We start from the raw sequence: 22140 nt of genomic DNA, 5'->3' as shown, positions 1-22140 counted from the left end.
GAAGTTTGCCAGTGAACACCTGGATGATGCCGAGAGTGATTGGGAGAAGGTGCTGTGGTCAGATGAGACAAAAATTGAGCTCTTTGGCATGAACTCAACTCGCCGTGTTTGGAGGAAGAGAAATGCTGCCTATGACCCAAAGAACACCGTCCCCACTGTCAAGCATGGAGGTGGAAATGTTATGTTTTGGGGGTGTTTCTCTGCTAAGGGCACAGGACTACTTCACCGCATCAATATATATACATTATTGTCTCCACCTCTTTCTAGATCAGTGGATCACGTTTTGAAATCTCTGACTCAGCTGTTTTTTTCCAAACCAACCCTTGATGCATGTGAGTCCAATACATTTTTTTAAAACACATTTTTTTAAAACAAGTCAAGTTCTCTATTTTAGCATATACGTAACATTGATATTTACTCACACAAATCTTTTTAAATTAACAGGATTTCTACATTTTGCCTTATATTTGGCAACAAAGGATTTTCTGTATAGGTGGGTGTCTTAGCCTATGTTAATTTATTCTCATGTATACATAGGATATAGCTGTTCCTTTTCTTTTGATTTTTGTTTTATCAATATTTAATATAATTTTAGATGATGTTCTCTATATATGTATTGCCCAAGCGATAAGTGTTATATATAGGGCATGTTTTATGAGATACATATTATTTTAAATTTATGTATGTATATACATGATATATTTGTTGTATGTGCATATACATGTATGTTTATATAATTTTTATGTATGTTACCTAGATATGTAATATTACAGCAGATTACTCACCAATTTTATTTTTTAAATATCTTTTATAGCCCCTGAAGCAGCCCAGTTGGGCGAAACACGGCCTGTGTCGGGCTGTTTGTACTCATATAAATATTGTTGTATTGTTTAAATAAATTACATTTCATTTCTACACGATCTGCTTTTTTTGTTTTCCAAGATTTGACCATTGGTCAAAAATATTGATGACGGATCTCAAAAAGGAGGAAATATTTTTCACTCAATGAATAATTAAGCTCTGGAGCTCATTGCCGGAGGATGTGGTAACTGCAGTTAGTGTATCTGGGTTTAAAAAGGTTTGGACAAGTTCCTAGAGGAAAGATCCATAATCTGACATGGGTGAAGCCACTACTTGGCCCTGGATGGGTAGCATGGAATGTTGCTAATTGGGTTTCTGACAGGTACTTGTGACCTGGTTTGGCCACTGTTTGGAAATGGGATACTGTGCTAGACGAACCATTGGTCTGACCCAGTATGGCTATTCTTATGTTCTTAAAGATAGGCACTGAAATAATGAGTGCTATGACAGTATTCTGTAAAAGATGCTTTGCATGAATTGGCCTTTAGAGAACATTAATTGTGCATTTCACACCTAACATTGGGGGTGAGCATCTATACCTGTTGAAAAGTTGGTGTATGTACTGGAACCCAACCAATGGCAATTAGATGTGCAAATGTATGTATTCTATAACATCGCAGCTAACTTAAGGGATTGCTCCTTACCTGTCCATGCCCTTCCCATAGCCACATGCCCTTTGGAGTTGCACGCTTTGAAATTTAGGCATGCATGTTACAGAATTGGGATCCATAAGCAATTCCTAATTACTGCCAATTAAGGGCTTGTTAACACTTAATTGGCTAATTAGGTTATACACAAATTTGCTATCTATGCCCAAATTTGCATATCCAACTACTAGTGATCTATACAGAATGCGGCGGAATATTCATTAGAGCACTATATAAGAGGGAAGGGCAGCCAAAAATGTTTGATTCCTTTCATTTTCCATGTCATTTAGGGGTATGTTCATTTTATTTGTTTTCTTTTCGCAATGCTGTTGTCATGGGAACAAAATCACTGACTGTTCACTCTTATGGAAGACTGCAAACTATTTGCAAATAGGACAACACTATGTTGAAATCATGCACACTCTTTTCTACAATGGTTTCAATGAGTGTATTATGGAGAAAAGAGTGAGTACTTTTTTGAAATGAATGCACATCACTAACATTAGCCATATGCAAAAAACAGCCTATCCATGCATACTGAATTGCAACCCATCCTTGTGTATAGTTTGATAGGGTAATTATCAATGGATTTATGGGCCTAATTTTGGGAGTCAGTATCCTAAATGTACCCCTTTTTTAACAAATTTGCTGTTTCTTTGAGTTTTCTTGGCTGTCAGAACCTATTAATTTGCTTTGACTGCACGCGTTTTTTGCTGCCCTGAAGAAGCTGGCTTCCTAAATGTCTAGCTAGTCATGTCTAATGGTTGGACCAGCCCTTTGAGAACAAGTGCTCTGTTGATCTGTTGCACTTTGTTGGAGTAGTGGGCCAATTTGATGTACAACTGCTAAATTCCACAAAGTGGATCATTAGTGACACTCTCAGGCTTATTTTCGAAAAAGAAGGGTGCCCATCTTTCGACACAAATCGGGAAATGGGCGTCCTTCTCCCAGGGTTGTCCAAATCGGCATAATTGAAAGCCGATTTTGGGCGTCCTCAACTGCTTTCCGTTCATGGGGGCGTGTCAGAAGCGTAGCAAAGGCGGGACTTGGGTGAGCCTAACACATGGGCGGTCTCGACCGATAATGGAAAAAAGAAGGGCGTCCCTGATGAGCACTTGGGCAACTTTGCTTGGTCCATTTTTTCTTATGACCAAGCCTCAAAAATTTGCCTGAACTGACCAGATGACCACTGGAGGGAATCGGGGATTACCTCCCCTTACTCCCCCAAGTGGTCACTAAACCCCTCCCACCCTAAAAAAATATATATTTTTTCCAGCCTCTATGCCAGCCTCAAATATCATACCCAGCTCCATGACAGCAGTATGCAGGTCCCAGGAACAGTTTTAGGGGGCACTGCAGTGCACTTCAGGCAGGCGGACCCATCCCTTCCACCTGTTACACTTGTGGTGGTAAATGTGAGCCCTTCAAAACCCACCACAAAACCATTGTACCCACATGTAGGCCCTTCACCCCTTAGGGCTATGGTAGTGGTGTACAGTTGTGGGGAGTGGGTTTTGGGGGGGCTCAGCACACAAAGTAAGGGAGCTATGTACCTGGGAGCAATCTCTGAAGTCCACTGCAGTGCCCCCTAGGGTGCCCGGTTGGTGTTCTGGCATGTCAGGGGGACCAGAGCACTACGAATGGTGGCTCCTCCCATGACCAAATGGCTTGGATTTGGTCATTTCTGAGATGGACGTCCTCAGTTTCCATTGTCGCCGAAAATCGGGGACGACCATCTCTAAGGACGACCATCTTTAAGGTCGACCTAATTGTTGAGATTTGGGCATCCCCGACCGTATTATTGAAACGAAAGGTGGACGCCCATCTTGTTTCGATAATACGGGTTTCCCCGCCCCTTCACGGGGGCGTACTGCGAGGACGTCCTCAGGAAAACTTAGGCGCCCCGTTCGATTATGCCCCTCCACATGACCTACTGATACTCACTGGCTACCAATGATGAGTAATATTAGCCCATCAAACATTTGTCATTGGAGCACCACAGGTAGTTTACTCGCTTGGATCCAAGAAATCCTAGAGCTTCCACTTCACCGTGACATTTACAACTCACTCTCAAGACACCTATTGTTGAGAAATACAATCTGATTTCACATTCCAAACTCGGACCTGACCGAAAGCGGTCTGTGGTGCAAGACAGTTGACCACAAATACATGTTACTCTGATCTTGTACAAGATCTGCTGACCTGGTTTCAACCTTCCACATCATTTGTGGTCATAGTTATAAACCAGTTTCAGTCAGGCTATGGTCAGTACACATTTAATGAATGGCACTGGAGCTTTAAAGGTGACCCAAACTGTCTATGTACTGTTTACCAGACATTGGAACACATCACCAATACACGTCCACTCACATGTCTGCCTTGTGGTCTTGAGGCTTTGTACACTGCATCAGACTCTGTTATCAACTGGCTTATTGAATGATAAGCATCTGTTTGTTTATTTATTGCCTGACCAATTTACTTCAATTCTTTGAAGGAGTAAACAAACATGTGGACAAAGGGGAGCCGGTTGATATTGTGTATCTGGATTTTCAAAAGGCGTTTGACAAGGTACCTCATGAAAGGCTACAGAGGAAATTGGAGGGTCATGGGATAGGAGGAAAAGTCCTATTGTGGATTAAAAATTGGTTGAAGGATAGGAAACAGAGAGTGGGGTTAAATGGGCAGTATTCACAATGGAGAAGGGTAGTTAGTGGGGTTCCTCAGGGGTCTGTGCTAGGACCGCTGCTTTTTAATATATTTATAAATGATTTAGAGATGGGAGTAACTAGCGAGGTAATTAAATTTGCTGATGACACAAAGTTATTCAAAGTCGTTAACTCGCGACAGGATTGTGAAAAATTACAGAAGGACCTTACGAGACTGGGAGACTGGGCGGCTAAATGGCAGATGACGTTTAATGTGAGCAAGTGCAAGGTGACGCATGTGGGAAAAATGAACCCGAATTATAGCTACGTCATGCAAGGTTCCACGTTAGGAGTTATGGACCAAGAAAGGGATCTGGGTGTCGTCGTCGATAATACACTGAAACCTTCTGCTCAGTGTGCTACTGCGGCTTGGAAAGCGAATAGAATGTTGGGTATTATTAGGAAAGGTATGGAAAACAGGTGTGAGGATGTTATAATGCCGTTATATCGCTCCATGGTGCGACCGCACCTTGAGTATTATGTTCAATTCTGGTCGCCGCATCTCAAGAAAGATATAGTAGAATTGGAAAAGGTGCAGTGAAGGGCGACCAAAATGATAGCGGGGATGGGACGACTTCCTTATGAAGAAAGACTAAGGAGGCTAGGGCTTTTCAGCTTGGAGAAGAGACGGCAGAGGAGAGACATAATAGGTATATAAAATAATGAGTGCAGTGGAACAGGTGGATGTGAAGCGTCTGTTCACACTTTCCAAAAATACTAGGACTAGGGGCATACGATGAAACTACAGTGTAGTAAATTTAAAACAAATCAGAGAAAATTTGTCTTCACCCAACACATAATTAAACTCTGGAATTCGTTGCCAGAGAACGTGGTGAAGGCGGTTAGCTTGGCAGATTTTAAAAAGGGGTTAGACGGTTTCCTAAAGGACAAGTCCATAAACCACTACTAAATGGACTTGGGAAAAATCCACAATTCCAGGAATAACATGTATAGAATGTTTGTACGTTTGGGAAACTTGCCAGGTGCCCTTCGCCTGGATTGGCCGCTGTCGTGGACAGGATGCTGGGCTCGATGGACCCTTGGTCTTTTCCCAGTGTGGCATTACTTATGTACTTATTTATTTCAGCATATTTGATATACCACTATGGTCTAAAACAGACAGGGAGTGGTTTACAATGCATAAAAAGCAAAGAGACAGGTAGAAGGGAAGATCAGGGAGAAAGGACGAGAGATTGATCAAGACATCAAGAAGAGAGAGGGAAAGCCATAGAGAACAGACAGTCTTCAGGGCTTGTTTGAAGGCAGGAAAAGAGAACTGATTACATACATCGAGTGGGAGATTGTTCCATAATTTGGGGCCCAAATAACTAAAAGTGAGCATTGTTGTTAAAATAGAGCCATTGATTGCTCAAATTGACCACGCTATTACTTAATAGTGTGCCCTATTACTCAGTATTAAGCACTGTTGTTCTATAACATGTAATATTATTGAATAGGCACATATACCCTGAATCCTATATATGGCAACTACAGTTGCACATGCAAATTAGCATGCATAGCCAATTTGCGTGTGCCACTTGATTAATGAGCCAATCAGCACCAATAATTGACTGCTAACAATCAATTATTGGCCTTAATTGGGAGTTGGAAATATATATTGCATTCTATAATGATGTGCATGTAACTCCTGAAGCATGTAATTTTAAGTGTGTGTGTGTGTGTGGGGGGGGGGGGGGGGTGCTTAGGAGAGGTTTGGGGCATTCCTATGAGTTACACATCTAGTTTTAGAATAAGCCCAATTCATAACAAGTTATAGAATAACCCAATTCACATCTAATTTAGGCTCTGGCATGTATACGTTGTTTGAGTGGGTGTAAATGCAAGCACCTTAAATCTGACACAGATTAGGCACTTAAGCGCAATTCTATAAAGTGTGAATATCCTTTATAGAATAGAGCTCAATGCATAAGTTTTTCTGTGTCAATTTGTTGAAGCAATTTACTTAATTTACGGCCCTGTTTACTAAGGTGCTTTAGCATTTTAATCACGCACTAAAAATTACATAGTAACATAGTAACATAGTAGATGACGGCAGAAAAAGACCTGCACGGTCCATCCAGTCTGCCCAAGATAAACTCATGTGTATACCTTACCTTGATTTGTACCTGTCTTTCTCAGGGCACAGACCTTATAGGTCTGCCCAGCAGTTTTTCCTGCCTCCCAACCACCTGTCCCGCCTTCCATCACTGGCTGTGGCACAGACCGTATAAAAGTCTGCCCTCCCCTATCCTCGCCTCCCAACCACCAACCCCTCTTCCCCCCACCTGCTCTGCCACCCAATTGTAGCTAAGCTTCTGAGGATCCATTCCTTCTGCATAGGATTCCTTTATGCACATCCCATGCATGTTTGAATTCCGTTACTGTTTTCATCGCCACCACCTCCCGCGGGAGGGCATTCCAAGCATCCACCACCCTCTCCGTGAAAAAATACTTCCTGACATCTGTTCTGAGTCTGCCCCCCTTCAATCTCATTTCATGTCCTCTCGTTCTACCGCCTTCCCATCTCCAGAAAAGATTTGTTTGCGGATTAATACCTTTCAAATATTTGAACATCTGTATCATATCACCCCTGTTCCTCCTTTCCTCCAGGGTATACATGTTCAGGTCAGCAAGTCTCTCTTCATACGTTTTGGAACACAAATCCCATACCATCCTCGTAGCTTTTCTTTGCACCGCTTCCATTTTTTTTACATCCTTCGCAAGGTACGGCCTCCAAAACTGAACACAGTACTCCAGGTGGGGCCTCACCAACGTCTTATACAGGGGCATTAAAACCTCCCTTCTTCTGCTGGTCACACCTCTCCCTATACAGCCTAGCAATCTTCTAGCTACGGCCACCGCCTTGTCACACTGTTTCGTTGCCTTCAGGTCCTCGGATACTATCACCCCAAGATCCCTCTCCCTGTCCGTGCCAAGCAGACTCTCCTTGCCTAACACATACGTCTCCCTTGGATTTCTACTCCCTAAGTGCATCACTTTGCATTTCTTCGTATTGAATTTTAATTGCCAAACGTTAGACCATTCTTCTAGCTTCTTCAGATCTTTTTTCATGTTTTCCACTCCCTCCGGGGTGTCCACTCTGTTGCAAATCTTGGTGTCATCCGCAAAAAGGCAAACTTTACCTCGTAACCCTTTGGCAATGTCACTCACAAATATATTGAACAGAATCGGCCCCAGCACCGATCCCTGAGGCACTCCACTACTCACCTTTCCCTCCTCCGAGCAAACTCCATTCACCACCACCCTCTGGCATCTGCCCGTCAACCAGTTCCTAATCCAGTTCACCACTTCGGGTCCTATCTTCAGCCCATCTAGTTTATTCAAGAGCCTCCTGTGGGGAACTGTGTCGAAAGCTTTGCTGAAATCTAAATAGATTACGTCCATAGCACGTCCTTTAATTAATTGTCCCATCACCCAGTCAAAGAATTCAATGAGATTCGTTTGGCACGATTTCCCTTTGGTGAAACCATGTTGTCTCGGATCTTGCAACTTATTTGCTTCCAGGAAATTCACTATCCTTTCCTTCAGCATCGCTTCCATTACTTTACCAATACCCGAAGTGAGGCTTACTGGCCTGTAGTTTCCAGCCTCTTCCCTATCGCCACTTTTGTGAAGAGGGACCACCTCCACCGTTCTCCAGTCCCTCGGGACCTCTCCCGTCTCCAAGGATTTATTAAACAAATCTTTAAGAGGACCCGCCAGAACCTCTCTGAGCTCCCTCAATATCCTGGGGTGGATCCCGTCTGGTCCCATGGCTTTGTCCACCTTTAGCTTTCCAAGTTGTTGATAAACACTCTCTTCCGTGAACGGTGCTCTATCCGCTCCATTCTCAGGTGTACTTTTGCCAGTCCCTCGCGGTCCTTCTCCAGGATTTTCTTCTGTGTGTGCTAATGATAGAGACACCCATATATTCTTATGGGTGTCTCTAGCATTAGCGCATGTTAATTTTTAGCACACGCTAAAAATGCTAGTGTGCCTATAGCGCAGCTTAGTAAACAGGGCTCTTAGTCTATAGTGTATAATTTGGAGAGATAGGGCACATTATTTGAGCAATACTGTGCACAATTTGAATAACAGTGCAGACTATTATATAACAAGCAACAAAGCCCATTGCATGAAAAATGAAACAGGCCCTAGGAAGGCTCTTGTGTAAGCGATTTCTCCTTTCTCCCCTGCCCTCCCCTCCATGTCCAGCGATTCTCCCCTCCCCTCCCCTCCCAACCCATCCCATCCCATCCAATCCGTGTCCAGCGATTCTCCTCTGCCTTGCCCTCCTCTCCGTGTCCCGTAATTCTGGCCTCCCCTCCATGTCCAGCGATTCTCTTCTGCCTTGCCTTCCCCTCCATGTCCCACAATTCTAGCCTCCCCTCCATGTCCAGCAATTGTCCTTTGCTCTGCCCTCCTATCCATGTCCCTCGATTCTCCCATTGCCTCCCATCCCATCCATGTCCAGCGATTCTCCTCTGCCCTGCCCTCCCATCCATGGCCAGTGACTCTGTCCTTCCTGCCACCCTGCCTTTAAGCCTTTCATCTTACTTCAGGGCAGGCTCGGCTAGCGTCGCCTCCAGCCTTCCCTCTCAGTGTCCCGCCCTTCTCTGATGTCATTTCGTCTTTCCACGAGGGTGGGACACTGAGAGGGAGGGGAACGCTGGAGGCGAGCTGACGTTAGCATGCTGTTATGAACCCAGCCAGCCAACCATCCAGGGAAGCAGAGTTACCAATTATTATATAGATAGGGTACACTATTGATGACATTGAACAAGAAATGTTTAAAAAAACTCCCTGAATAAGACAATCAATCTAGTAAACAAAACAGGAGACTAAAAAAATAGAAATAAAAAAAACCCACCTGAATAAAATGTTATATATTTTACAGCAACAAACATAATACCTTGGATTCTATAAAAGCCTCTAAAAGTTGAGCACTGTACAATACTCAAATAAAACCAGGAGGAAAGAAGAAAAAGAAGAACATAAGTGCATTAAAATAAAATGAGATGGAAATATAAATAAAGTAAAAATTAAATTAAATTTAGTAAATGTATGGGCTCATTTTCAAAAGAGAAAAACATCCAAAAAGTGGCATAAATCTGCATTTAGACGTTTTTTTCTCACAAAAACATCCAAATTGGTATTTTCAAGCCCAATTCATAGACGTTTTTCTATGAAGTCTGTCAGAAGTGCCGTCAAATCACAAGGGGGCGTGTCAGGGGCATGTTAAGGATGGGATTTGGGTGTTCCTAACACTTGGACATTTTTCAGCCATAATGCAGCAGAACAAAACTGTCCAAGACTAACATTAAGATGTTTTGAGATAGATCTGTTTTTAAAACGAATATGGCACAAAAAGGTGCCCTAAATGACAAGATGACCTCTGGTGGGAATCAGGGGTGACTTCCCCTGACTCCCCCAGTGGTCTCCAACTCCCTCCCACACCCTAAAAATGTGATTAAAAACATTACTTGCCAGCCTCTACACCAACCTCAGATGTTATACTCAGGTCCATTGGAACAATATGCATGTCCCTGGAATAATCTAGTGGTGGGTGCAGTGCAGACAGGTGGACCCAGGCCCATACGTCTCACAATCTGTTACAGTAGCCCTCTAAAACTCACCAGAAACCCACTGTACCCACATATAGGTGCCCCCTTCACCCATAAGGGCTATGGTAGTAGCATACAATTGGGGGTAGTGGGTTTTGAGGAGGGGTTTGGGGGGTTCAGCAGACAAGATAAGGGAATAATGGTGAGATGTGTACCTGGGAGCATTTTACAAGGTCCACTGCAGTGCCCCCTAGGGTACCCCATTGCTTTCCTGGGATGTCAGGGGACCTAGTCTACTAAAAATGCTGGATCCTCCTACAACCTAATGGCTTGATTTTGTGCGTTTTGCACTTGGATAGCTTTTTTTTTTTTTTTTTCGAAAATGGACCAAAACACAAAACGTCCAAATCACAAAACCTCATTCAAAACAGTATTTTGGGAAAAAAAAAAGATAGACGTTTTTCTTTTTTGAAAATGACCTTCTTACCTATTCAGATTTTGAACATTTTTTGCAAAACATCCAAAGTCAGACTTAGACATCATATTGAAAATGCCCCTCTTAGAAAACTAAGTAGACCCATGGCTCAATCCTGGGCCTCAGGGAGTGTAACAAAGGGAAAGGATAATTTAAGCAGGTGACTTAAAATAACCCAATAATTGCTCAGAATGGAGGGTTAGTTGGAGGGCAGATGAGACAAACGGACCAGAGGGATAGAAAGGTGGGAGGCAAAGAGAGAATGGAGAAGATGAGAAGGGTTGTAGGAAGAAATGAGAGTAGTGAGGTAAGAGAGAGGAGTGCCAAAGGGAAGAGCCTTAAATGCCAGAGCAAGGAGTTTAAATTGAATTTAAATCTGACCTCGGTGAATGTGCTGTCCCACATCATCGCCTTTTCATAGATAATAAATTCCTGCTCTGGTGGAGCATAAGGGTTATAACTTCCAACAATTTCATTAATTCGTGTTCCATCAGGTAGGATAACTGGGCTTATAATATCATAACCAATGGCAAGATCACCATTCTCATCAAAAAAGATTTCCTCACCCAGAGCATTCTTAAAGTGAAGGTTCTTCAGATAATGATGAAGCTAATGAAAAAGAGAAAAAAAAATTGTTAGTGAAGCTCAGTGCAGGGATACACTCCTAATTTCAAGCAATACAAACTTCTCCTGATTTAGCAGACATGTTTTCATTTTGAAGCAACATTAGGGTGGAGCTTGTTTTTGAAAGGGGTCCCTTGTCACTACCATTGGCAGTGTTTACGATATACTCATAGGGCTAGATTGTATTTATGCCACCTAAAAAAATCAGCACTGAAAAAATATATTTTTGTCACGTCTGTAGCCGTGACCACCCTCATTCTTACCCTGTTTCTGGGAGTCAGTGGCTGTGCTGGCTTCTGCTTGTCTCTGTGTCTGTCTCTGTCTTAGTTTCTCTCTGGCTCTGTGTGCTGATTGCCTTACTGGACCTCACCTGTGTGGGCTATGCCTCTTCCAAGATGGCTGCCGACTCCTCTATGCCAGTATCCAAGATGGCTCCCGCTGTTCCTTCCTGTGGGCTGACTTCTCTGTGTGTCAAGCCTCTGTTTGGAGGCAAGGAGATTGCTGCAGCTGTGCCACTGATGTTGAAGGGCTTTATTAATCACTTAGAGACTGCAGCCCTTGCCTTTGCATTTTGTCTAAGGGCCCTGGTATGTAGAGTGCTCTGTACACTGCTACATTGTTTGCTCTGTGTGAGTTTCTAGTGTTTGACTAGCTAGCTTGGGCACAGCTTTGCTTGTAACCTGTGTACAGCTTTGCTAGTTCTCCTGTGTTTGCTCTGTGTATGTTTCTAGTGTATGACTTGTTAGCTTGGGCACAGCTTTGCTTGTTAGCTTGTGTACAGCTTTACTAATTCTCCTGTGATTGCTCTGTGTATGTTTCTAGTATTGGACTGGTTAGCTTGGGCATAGCTTTCCTGTTAGCTTGTGTTCAGTTTCCTAGTCTTCTCGTGTTTAGCTTTCTGGTTTTTCCCGTGTGTGTTTTCTTTTGCTTCTGGAGCTTCAGCCCTTATTCTGTCTGTTGCCAGTACTCTTTGATACTGGAGCTGCAGGCTTAGTCTTGCTCCTTGTCCTGACCATTGTTTTGAATCTGACTACTGCTTTGCTAGCCGCCTGCCCAGAGACTTTGCTTTGAACCTGACTACTGCTTTGCTAGCCGCCTGCCCAGAGACTGTGCTTTGAACCTGACTACTGCTTTGCTAGCCACCAGCCCAGAGACTTTGCTTTGACCCTGACTACTGCTTTGCTAGCCGCCCGCCCTGAGATTTGCTTTGAACCTGCCTACTGCTGGAACCCAGATATTCCCTGCCTATCTGCCTTGCTTTCGCCTAGGTGCCTTGGGGCACTTCTGTATCCTGACTCCTGTTGTTCCTGCCTGCTAGTTCCTGTTCCGGTTTTTCCTGTAAGCCCTACCAGCTGCCCGAACCTGAGGGCTCAACCCTCGGGGAACGTTGGCTAAGCGTAGGTGAAGCCACTCCAGTGTGTTCCAGTCCAGCAGGCTCCACTCCAGTGCGCACCCTTCTGGTGCGTTCCAGTCCTGTGTATTCCTGTGCAGAACTCCAGTCCGGGGTTCCGGTCCAGTCTTGTCTCGTCTTTACCTTGAAGGTGATCTTGCCTGCCACCGCCGCTCCACGGTAGTGGCCCAAGGACTCACGAACCCAGTGCTCTCGGGGAAGAAGTCTGACAGTATGCCAAGGTCCTCGGGAACGCGACAATCTAATAGAAATCTATAACTTTGTCTAAAGTTCAGCACGTTTTTAGACAATGCCTTATGCCTGTCCCTGTGACTAAATGTAGGCATCACCGTTTACGTCAAGTAAATTCCTACACCTAACAGGCGCGGAGCAGGAATATTCTAAAATACTGCATATAGGGCATCTTTTACTAAGGCGCACTCACGTTTTAGGCATGTGCTAAAATTGTGGGTGCACTAAATGTTAGAGATGCCCATAGGAATGCATTTAGCTTTTAAATGTAGTATCGCTATATTTTCTTCGTTTTCTACTTTTCAATTAAAAGATCAGTCATCTCGGAGACCTCTTAATCCGACATGAACTCATGTTTCACAATGAATGCTGTATCAAGGCATGTCTCCTACAAGATAAAAATAAATAATTACATAGTATCCTACCTTATCTCTTCATAGAATCTTCAATATCAGACAGTCCCATACTATTAATTACCTTTATCAAAGCTGGAAACATTTCTGTGCTCTCTCCGATTTCAAAATGGCCATGGCGTTCTATTTATATAGAAGAAAAAGAAGAAAAATTGATGTGTGTGCTCCCTTTTTCCTCTTTGGCGAAGTTCATTTTTCCAGTCCATTATGACGAATTGGCACATCCTAGAGATAGTTGGTATGTTCCCAGAAAGACCAATAATAGCATTTTCTCGAGCTAAAAATGTAGGAGAACTACTATCTAAAAAGAAAAAAAGAATTTTGGGGATTGAAGATGTGAATCCACAACATAGTTGCTGTGGCTGTTGCCAATGGTGTGACCAAGTGATAGTGGGACCTACCTGGATGGATCCCCAAACCAAATATTGAAATCATATTCTTCAACTAATTGCTTGACAGCGATGGTAATTTATATGATACTCTGCCCTTGTGAGAAGATATATGTGGGCAGAAGTAAACGACCTATTAAGATTTGCTTGAATGAACATAAGTCTCGGATCTTGACTAATAAAGTGGAAGCTCCACTTGTTCAACATTGGATTGATTATAAACATAAGATCTCTGATATAAAATGGAGAGTTATTGATCATATTAAAGTAGGGTGGGAGGGTGGCAATATAGGATATTTTCTTTAAATACAGTACAACCTAATGGGTTAAACTGAGAAATTGAATGGATGGCAGTAATTTAAATAAAAGGGAGGAGTTAAGATTTTGGCTCTGGGATTGGTATGCTAGTATATCAGCTGATGAGAGGTGATATAAATCTCTATATAAATAGTTAGAACGCCGTGGCCATTTTGAAATCGGAGAGAGCACAGAAATGTTTCCAGCTTTGATAAAGGTAATTAATAGTATGGGACTGTCTGATATTGAAGTTTCTTTAAAGAGATAAGGTAGGATACTATCCAACTTATAATTGAAAAAGAAAAATGCCTATATTGCGACCCAAATCGGGAGATAGACGTTTATCTCACAAAAACGAATAAAGCGGTATAATCGAAAGCCGAATTTGGACGTTTTCAACTGCATTCCGTCGCGGATGCGGACAAAGTTGATGGGGGCATGTCAAAGGCGTGGTGAAGGCGGAACTGGGGCATGGTTATCGGCCGATCAGAGATAGGTGCCTTTCGCCGATAATGGAAAATAAATATGCATTTTTAGCGAGAATTTAGGGCACTTTTCCTGGACCCTGTTTTTCCACGAATAGGGCCCCAAAAAGTGCCCTAAATGACCAGATGACTACTGGAGGGAGTCGGGGATGACCTCCCCTGACTCCCCCAGTGGTCAGAAACCCCCTCCCACCACAAAAATATGCCGTTTCACAACTTTTTATGTTCACCCTCAAATGTCATACCCACCTCCCTGGCAGCAGTATGCAGGTCACTGGAGCAGTTAGACCCAGGCCCATCCCCCCACCTGTTACACTTATGCTGGTAAATGGGAGCCCTCCACACCGCCCCCCAAACCAGCTGTACCCACATGTAGGTGCCCCCCTTCACCCCTTAGGGCTATAGTAATGGTGTAGACTTGTGGGTGGTGGGTTTTGAGGGGGATTTGGGGGGCTCAACACCCAAGGGAAGGGTGCTATGCACCTGGGAGCTCTTTTACCTTTTTATTTGTTTTTGTAAAAGTGCCCCCTAGGGTGCCCGGTTGGTGTCCTGGCATGTGAGGGGGACCAGTGCACTATGAATCATGGCCCCTCCCACGAACAAATGCCTTGGATTTATTGGTTTTTGAGCTGGGCGCTTTCATTTTCCATTATCGCTGAAAAACAAAAACGCCCAGCTCACAAATTGTCGAATAAAACATGGACGTCTATTTTTTCCCAAAATACGGTTCGGTCCGCCCCTTCACGGACCCGTTCTCGGAGATAAACGCCCATGGAGATAGACGTTTTCGTTCGATTATGCCCCTCCACGTAATTATTTATTTTCATTGAAAAGTAGAAAACGAAGAAAATATAGCGATACTACATTTAAATGCTAAGTGAATTTTGAGTAATGAATTTAGAAAGTTGAAAAATAAAAAATATGGATCAATGAGGAATGCCTGCCCGCCATAAAAAGTGCCTGACTCACAGTATAGCCTGAGTGGCGGTGACATGGTTGTCTGACAGATCCTAAACAACAATACCCTTTAATCTGTATAAAGGAGCTGCAAGATTTGTTTGAGAGTTGGGTATTAATAGATGGTTTGTATAAGTGAAACCCCCTCTAATAAGTATATTTTGGATATCGTATAAAGTGCATAGGAATGCATTAGCATCTCTAACGTATAGTGCGCCCACAATTTTAGCATGTGCCAAAAACGTGAGCATGCCTTAGTAAAAGACTCTCATAAATTTTAGGAATGCCCATGACTGCCCATAACACAACCTTGATGAACTGCTATGGAGTTACAGCCTGTCTCACTGACACAAACTACCCAATAAGTACCGTGGATTCTTTTGGATTCATAATAAGTAAATTAAACCTTTATTAGGGAAGCTAATTCTACAATGATTAAGATATATATATATATATATATACACACACTTTGGTTAGCACATATACAATAATTAGCTCTATAAACACAATGGTTAGCTGTATAAACAATCATTAAATCACTGGTCTCTACATCTAAGCAATGCAAGGAGTTCGTAGACCAGGAAAGAAACAATAATTACACTATACATGCAATCATCACTGGTTTCCATCATCCAGGCTCTTATCAACAGCTGGGGGGGGGGGGGGCGGTTCACAGTGAGAGCTAGGAGCTTTAGTCCAGGAGCAAACCCTCTGCACAGTCCATACGTTACTCACAGATAAACCCTGACTCCGCTGTGACAGCCCTCCCTTTTTATTAGGCTCTGAGCCCATCTCCAGAGCTATGGAAAATTACGGCTAAGGAAAATTACAGAATGCTTAGATCTATGGAAACGTGGTCACATGCTTTCCCAAGTCCAGGTGGCCAAGCTGGGTTTGGGAAATAAGAACCATCCTCCCCTTTGCATACCAAATTAGTTAGAGCTGTGTCTTATCTTCTGCATTCCAACTTCTTTTTTATATTTACAAGAAAAGTTACTTTCGGTCAAAGACAGAGTTGAAAAACAATCTTTTAAAATTCACTTCCATTAGACTTGCTCATCCCGCTTTTGAGATCCGCATGGAAGAATTTATGAGTATCCCAAAAATCAGCAAGGCAAACGATCCGCAAACTCCAAAGTGGAAAACAACAAAGCAGATCAGTGGTAGATGTACACAATGTTTATTAATAGAATCGCATTAAGAACATAAATGCCCGACACAGGTGTAAGTGGTAAAGTCGATCAGGATACACCAGGGAAAACTTCTACCGTACAATGCTGGTTGTATCACGGGTCATCCCTCAGTTATACAAATTTGATCTGTGCTGTTTTTTATGACATCGGTACAGTTGATAAACATTGTTGGAGCAAACATCTTTTTAGAAGAATTTCATAGTAAGGATCATTGAAAAGTTCCTGACGCAGCCCTGCTGGGTGAAACACAGCCTGTGTCAGGCATTTATGTTTTTAATGCGATTCTATTAATAAAGATTGTGTACATCTACCACTGATCTGCTTTGTTGTTTTCCACATTCCAGAATTTATGAGTATTACTTTATAAAATACTACTCTTAGGAAGTGTGCACATAAATTCTAATTATTGGCAATTAGTGTCATTAATTTCTTGATAGGGTCCATTTATTGGTGCTGAATGATTGTTAATTAAGTTATGTGTACAACTCGACTTCCAAAACTGCATGTAAATCTCGCCTGGATGAAGACAGGCTAAACTGTAGGAAGGGTCCAAAAAAACAACAGAGCAACCAGTCTGCAAACTCCAAAATGGAAACACAAAAGAGCAGATCGATAAGAGAGAAATATCAATTTATTAAATAACAAAAATATTCAGAATCAGTCCGACACAGGCCGTGTTTCACCCAGCAGAGCTGCATCAGGGGCTACAAAACAAATGACTTGACATTTAAAAACTTGTATAATCACAAACACAATGTGTCTAGATGTACAAAATTAAAAACATATAAAAATGTATTAATATCCGTAAAAAATCAATGATTTATATACTCAATAACAACCAATATAAAATGATATGTATATTCTAAAAGCGACATATATGAATTAATGTAGAAATTTTTGTATAGAATCTTTAAAATATGTAGGGCTACCACAAGTAAAATATAAAAATAAAATATCACATTAGAAAACAATAAAATATAGATATCCCACATGAAAAACAACATAATAACATATCAATATAATATATTGTTCTTTTATAATACCTGATGAATGAGTCAAAAATCAATGTGATTTAATATCAAGTTAATTAAATAAAACATAAACATTATTCATGAGCATAAATACCTAAAATAAATTAGATAAACACAACAATAATTCTTGAGAAACAAACAAGACACCCACCTATATAATATTCCTTTACTGTTGAAGAAATATTAGTATCGCTGTATAAACTGGAAAAATATAAAAAATCATTACAAATAAAAAATGGATATTAGAAAATTACTAAGTGGATATAAAAAATGGATGTGATGAAGTATATCATCAACTAAAAAATAAACTCACATGTCTAGAAGGTGTGGAAGCATATATCTTCAAAGGGTTGTGCAAAAAAACAGCATACCGGATAAGTCATAAAAGGGAGCAACCTAAATGGTGATTAATAATAGAATTTAGTTTTAAATTATTTTAAGTAGAAGTCTTATATGATAGTCTATATGTTTTACAAAAATCTATTGCGTGCTGGTAGTATCACATCCAAATTGATGAAAAAAAGTTGAAAAAAATGAAAAGACCTCATAGACGTCAATTCCTAGCACACAGCTAGCGATTTGAATTAAATAACTTTTATTAAACATTTTAGTCCAAATTCAAATAAGAAAAAAGATCAATAAAAGAACAGAGTGACTTACTCAAGGTCCATCCTGCACCCACACAACTCTGAAATGCTGAAAAAACAAAATGGTCAAAAAGGAAGCTTAAATAAGGAAAAGAAAGGGGAAGTAAATCATGCTTGCCCAATTTGTATGCCAATTAAAGATGTAGTTATTGTAATTGAGCCAATCTAAATAATTGAAAAGATAATTAATTCTAATAAAGGGATAATAAGAAATTGGAAAGAGAATTAATTATAATAAAAGGATAATATGAAGCAAGTCTGTCCATTTTGGATCTATATTATAATTAAGTCAGTAAAAAATGTCAATGACACGGAAGATAAGATAGATTTGCTTGGTCCATATAAACAAAAAATGTAAAAAGACTTCTGCAGATAACAAAAGTAAATACTAAAAAATATTTTAAAAAAACAATAATTATAACGAAAAAATGATGATAAGGAAAATAAAGAGGTATCTTAGTTGGCAAAATCAAAAAAAGGAAAAAAATTATTATTTTTGTGGAGCATTTTTAGTCTGCCATAAGAAAACAAATGGAGAAATCAACTAATAAGCAAAAACAAAAAAAAGGAAAAGAAAATATTCTTAATTTTGCAATGATTATTGACAAATTATAAAAAAATAATAAATAATAAGTAATGGAAATGCACCATAAACAAAAAGTGAAAAAATGAAAAATAGAAATAATTAACCATAAATGAAAATTTGAATATGAAGTATTTATACATAATAAATGTGAAAATAAGATTCATGAATGACTATGAGTATTCAAAATAAATACTATTTAAGGTATTTGATATGGATTAAATATTTTAAAATATGTATTTTCCTTAAACATCAGTAATTGTACACTAAAAATCCAAAAGTACAAAATTAAATAGAAAACAAAAATGACAATAACAATAGAAATTAAAATTAAAAAATAGATAAAAATAAAAAATAAAAATGATAACGATCCAATTGAACGTCAATGGTACTGGTGAAAAACAAATAAAACAAAATCTATATCTGCAGATGCTAAATATGAACAATGAATGACTGAACGACACAGATAAAACCTGAGAAAATGAGGAATCTGTTTGGGAAGCAATGTTACGATTAAAAAGATGTTGCGATTAGAAAAACGTTAAAAATGATTATAGAGCATTAGATGACTTAAAATATGTATTGCCTTTAAAATGTCAGCAAGTAGACAGAACCTAAAAAAATTGTTATTTACTGTTTAAAAATGACTGGAATATGATGGTAGTAAGGTATGAAAATGAAAAATAAAAATAAAATTGATAAATGACTTTAGTGTACAAAAAGAATTTCTATTTATGTTATTTGATATAAATTAAATATTTGAAAACATGTATATCCTTAAACAACAATATTTATACTCTAAAAATCAAAATCAAAATAAACAAAATTGTTGTGATGTTTACTAAAATAAAAGAGGATGATGTAAAAAAATATAAAAATAAAAAATGGATGATTATAAAATATCATAGAATCAAAACAAATTGCGTAAATAAAAACAAGATGTATTTGTTATAGGTGGGTTGTCTTGTGTGTTTACACATGAGTTTAAAAACAAATTCACATTCAAGGAAAAACATCTAGGTAGTGTCGGAGTTCCATCTTAACCAGTCGATTGTCTTGCCAACATTCTTTCCCCGTCCTCATACCCGCCCTGACGAAAGCAGTTTGCACACCTTGGACTGCAAGAGAGCATTGGCCTTTTACGTGGAATGGACAAAGCCCTTTAGACAGTCCGCCCAGTTGTTTGTTTCTTTTGATCCCAACAGGAGGGGAGCCGCCATCGGAAAATGCACAATTTCAAATTGGCTAGCAGATTGCATTTCTTTCACTTACGCCCAGGCTGGGCTGACTCTGGAGGGCCATGTCACAGCTCACAATGTTAGAGCAATGGCTGCGTCAGTGGTTCACTTAAAGTCAGCCTCCATTGAGGAGATTTGCAAGGCTGCAACGTGGTCATCAGTCCACACATTCACATCTCACTACTGCCTCCAGCAAGATACCCGACACGACAGTAGAGTTGGATTCTAAACCCCGTGCAGAATCTGTTCAGGGTTTAGAATCCAACTCCACCCCCCTAGACCCATTTTTGTTCTGTTCCAGGCTGCACTCTCAGTTAGTGGTTTATGGTTTCAGGTCAATCTATGTTATGTCCTCGCCGTTACGAGGTCCAATTGACCAATGTTCATTGTTTTGAGTGAGTCTGGTTGCTAGGGATACCCCACATGGGAGAACAAGCAGCCTGCTTGTCCTCGAAGAAAGCGAAGATACATAACTGTAGCAGGTATTCTCCGAGGACAGCAGGCTGATTGCTCTCACAAACCCGCCCACCTCCCCTTTGGAGTTGTTACTAGTTTGTTATGCTTTTTGATTTAACTGAGAGGCACGCTCGGGCGACGGGTGGGAAATCAGTCCGCGCACCAGAAGACTCTGGCAAAACTTTTTTTATATTTTGCTTGCAAAATGCCGTCCGATTCCCGGGCTGACGCGGACGTCGACCCACATGTGAGAACAATCATCCTGCTGTCCTCAGAGAATACCTGCTACAGGTATATATCTTTGCTTTATTTATTAGTCACTTTTATGGAACTTTGTCAAAGGCTTTGCTAAAATCTAAACACACTGTATCTATTGTTCTCCCTGAATCCAACTGTCTGCTCACCCAGTCATAGAAATTAAATAGATTTGTCTATCAAACCTTCTTCTACTGAAACCTTTTTGCCTCGGGTCCTCTAATCCATTGGATTCCAAAAACGTTACTATTCTTTTTTAAAACTTGTTTCCATTAATTTACTTAACACAAAAGTCAGACCTACTAGCCTGTAGTTCCCAACCTCATCCTTAGGTCCACATATGCCCTTCTTAAGTTCTCCGGGCCACTTCTGACTCTACAGAAACATTGAAAAGGTCAGTCAGTTGAGCTGTAAGAACTTCTCTAAGTTCCTTCAGTATCCTTGGATGTATACCATCCGGCCCCATCACTTTGTCCACTGTGGTTTAGCAGCTCCTCACAAATACAGTCCTCTGAAAGTCATTCATGGACTCCCACCCATCTGTTCCTATTTGTGTTTCCCTTCTGTAATCCTGCTCCCAGTCAGAACAGAAATATCTGTTAAGCAATTCCGCCTTATCTTAATCAGCTTCTCCATATTCATCCTTTTCACCTTTGAGTCTCAAAATGCCACTTTTGCACTTCCACCTATCTCTAACATCTAAAAAATATCCTGTCCCCCTCCCCATTTTACCATATTAGCTATTATTTTTCCATTTGCATTTTGTTTTCCTGACTACTCTATCAGCTTCTCTTAGGTTTTGCAGATATTGTTGCCAGTTTTCCCCTTTCTGTGATCTCTTGTAGTTTATAAAGGCTAATGGGGTCTTTTACTTAGGAACGCTGGCATTTTTAGTGCGTGTTAAAAATAGGCGCATGCTAAACACTAGAGATGCCAATGTATTCCTAAGGGCATCTTTAGCATTTTAGAGCAGACCTATTTTTAACGTGTGCTAAAAATGTCTGCACGCCTAAGTAAAAGACCCCCTAACTTCATTTTATTACCTTGTCAGCTAGTACTTTTGAGAACTGTTACTTTTATTTACTTTCCTCACAAAAAGGTTTGTTGCCCTTACAATAGCTCTTACAATAGATCCTTTCAGTTTTAACCACTGCTTTCCAACTTCTTCAGATATTCCCATTATTATTATTATTATTAACATTTGTATAGTGCTACCAGACGCACGCAGCGCTGAACACCTGACATAGAGAGACAGTCCCCGCTCAATAGAGCTTACAATCTAAAAATAATACAGACAGACAAGACAAGGGCGAGGGAAGTACTGGGTGAAAAGGAACAAGGGGAGGCAATTGAGTAGTAGCTAAAAGCCAAAAGCAGTGGTGAAAAGGTGGGTTTTCAGCATAGATTTGAAAACAGGTAGAGATGGAGCTAGACGTACAGGCTCAGGAAGTCTATTCCAGGCATAAGGTGCCGCGAGGGAAAAGGAACAAAGCCTGGAGTTAGCAGTGGAGGAGAAGGAGGACGACAAGAGAGATTATAAGTCGGAAAATAAGTCGTGCTGCAGAATTTTGGACAGACTGGAGAGGAGAGAGATGGCTGAGAGGAGAGAGATGGCTGAGAGGAAGACCAATGAGAAGTAAATTGCAATAATCCAAACAAGAGGTGACAAGGGTTTGGA

The sequence above is a fragment of the Microcaecilia unicolor genome, chromosome 3, assembly GCF_901765095.1.
Source record: "Microcaecilia unicolor chromosome 3, aMicUni1.1, whole genome shotgun sequence".
In the NCBI taxonomy this organism is placed as follows: domain Eukaryota; kingdom Metazoa; phylum Chordata; class Amphibia; order Gymnophiona; family Siphonopidae; genus Microcaecilia; species Microcaecilia unicolor.
The sequence above is the reverse complement of the archived record's forward strand: the minus strand, read 5'-3'. Positions refer to the sequence as shown.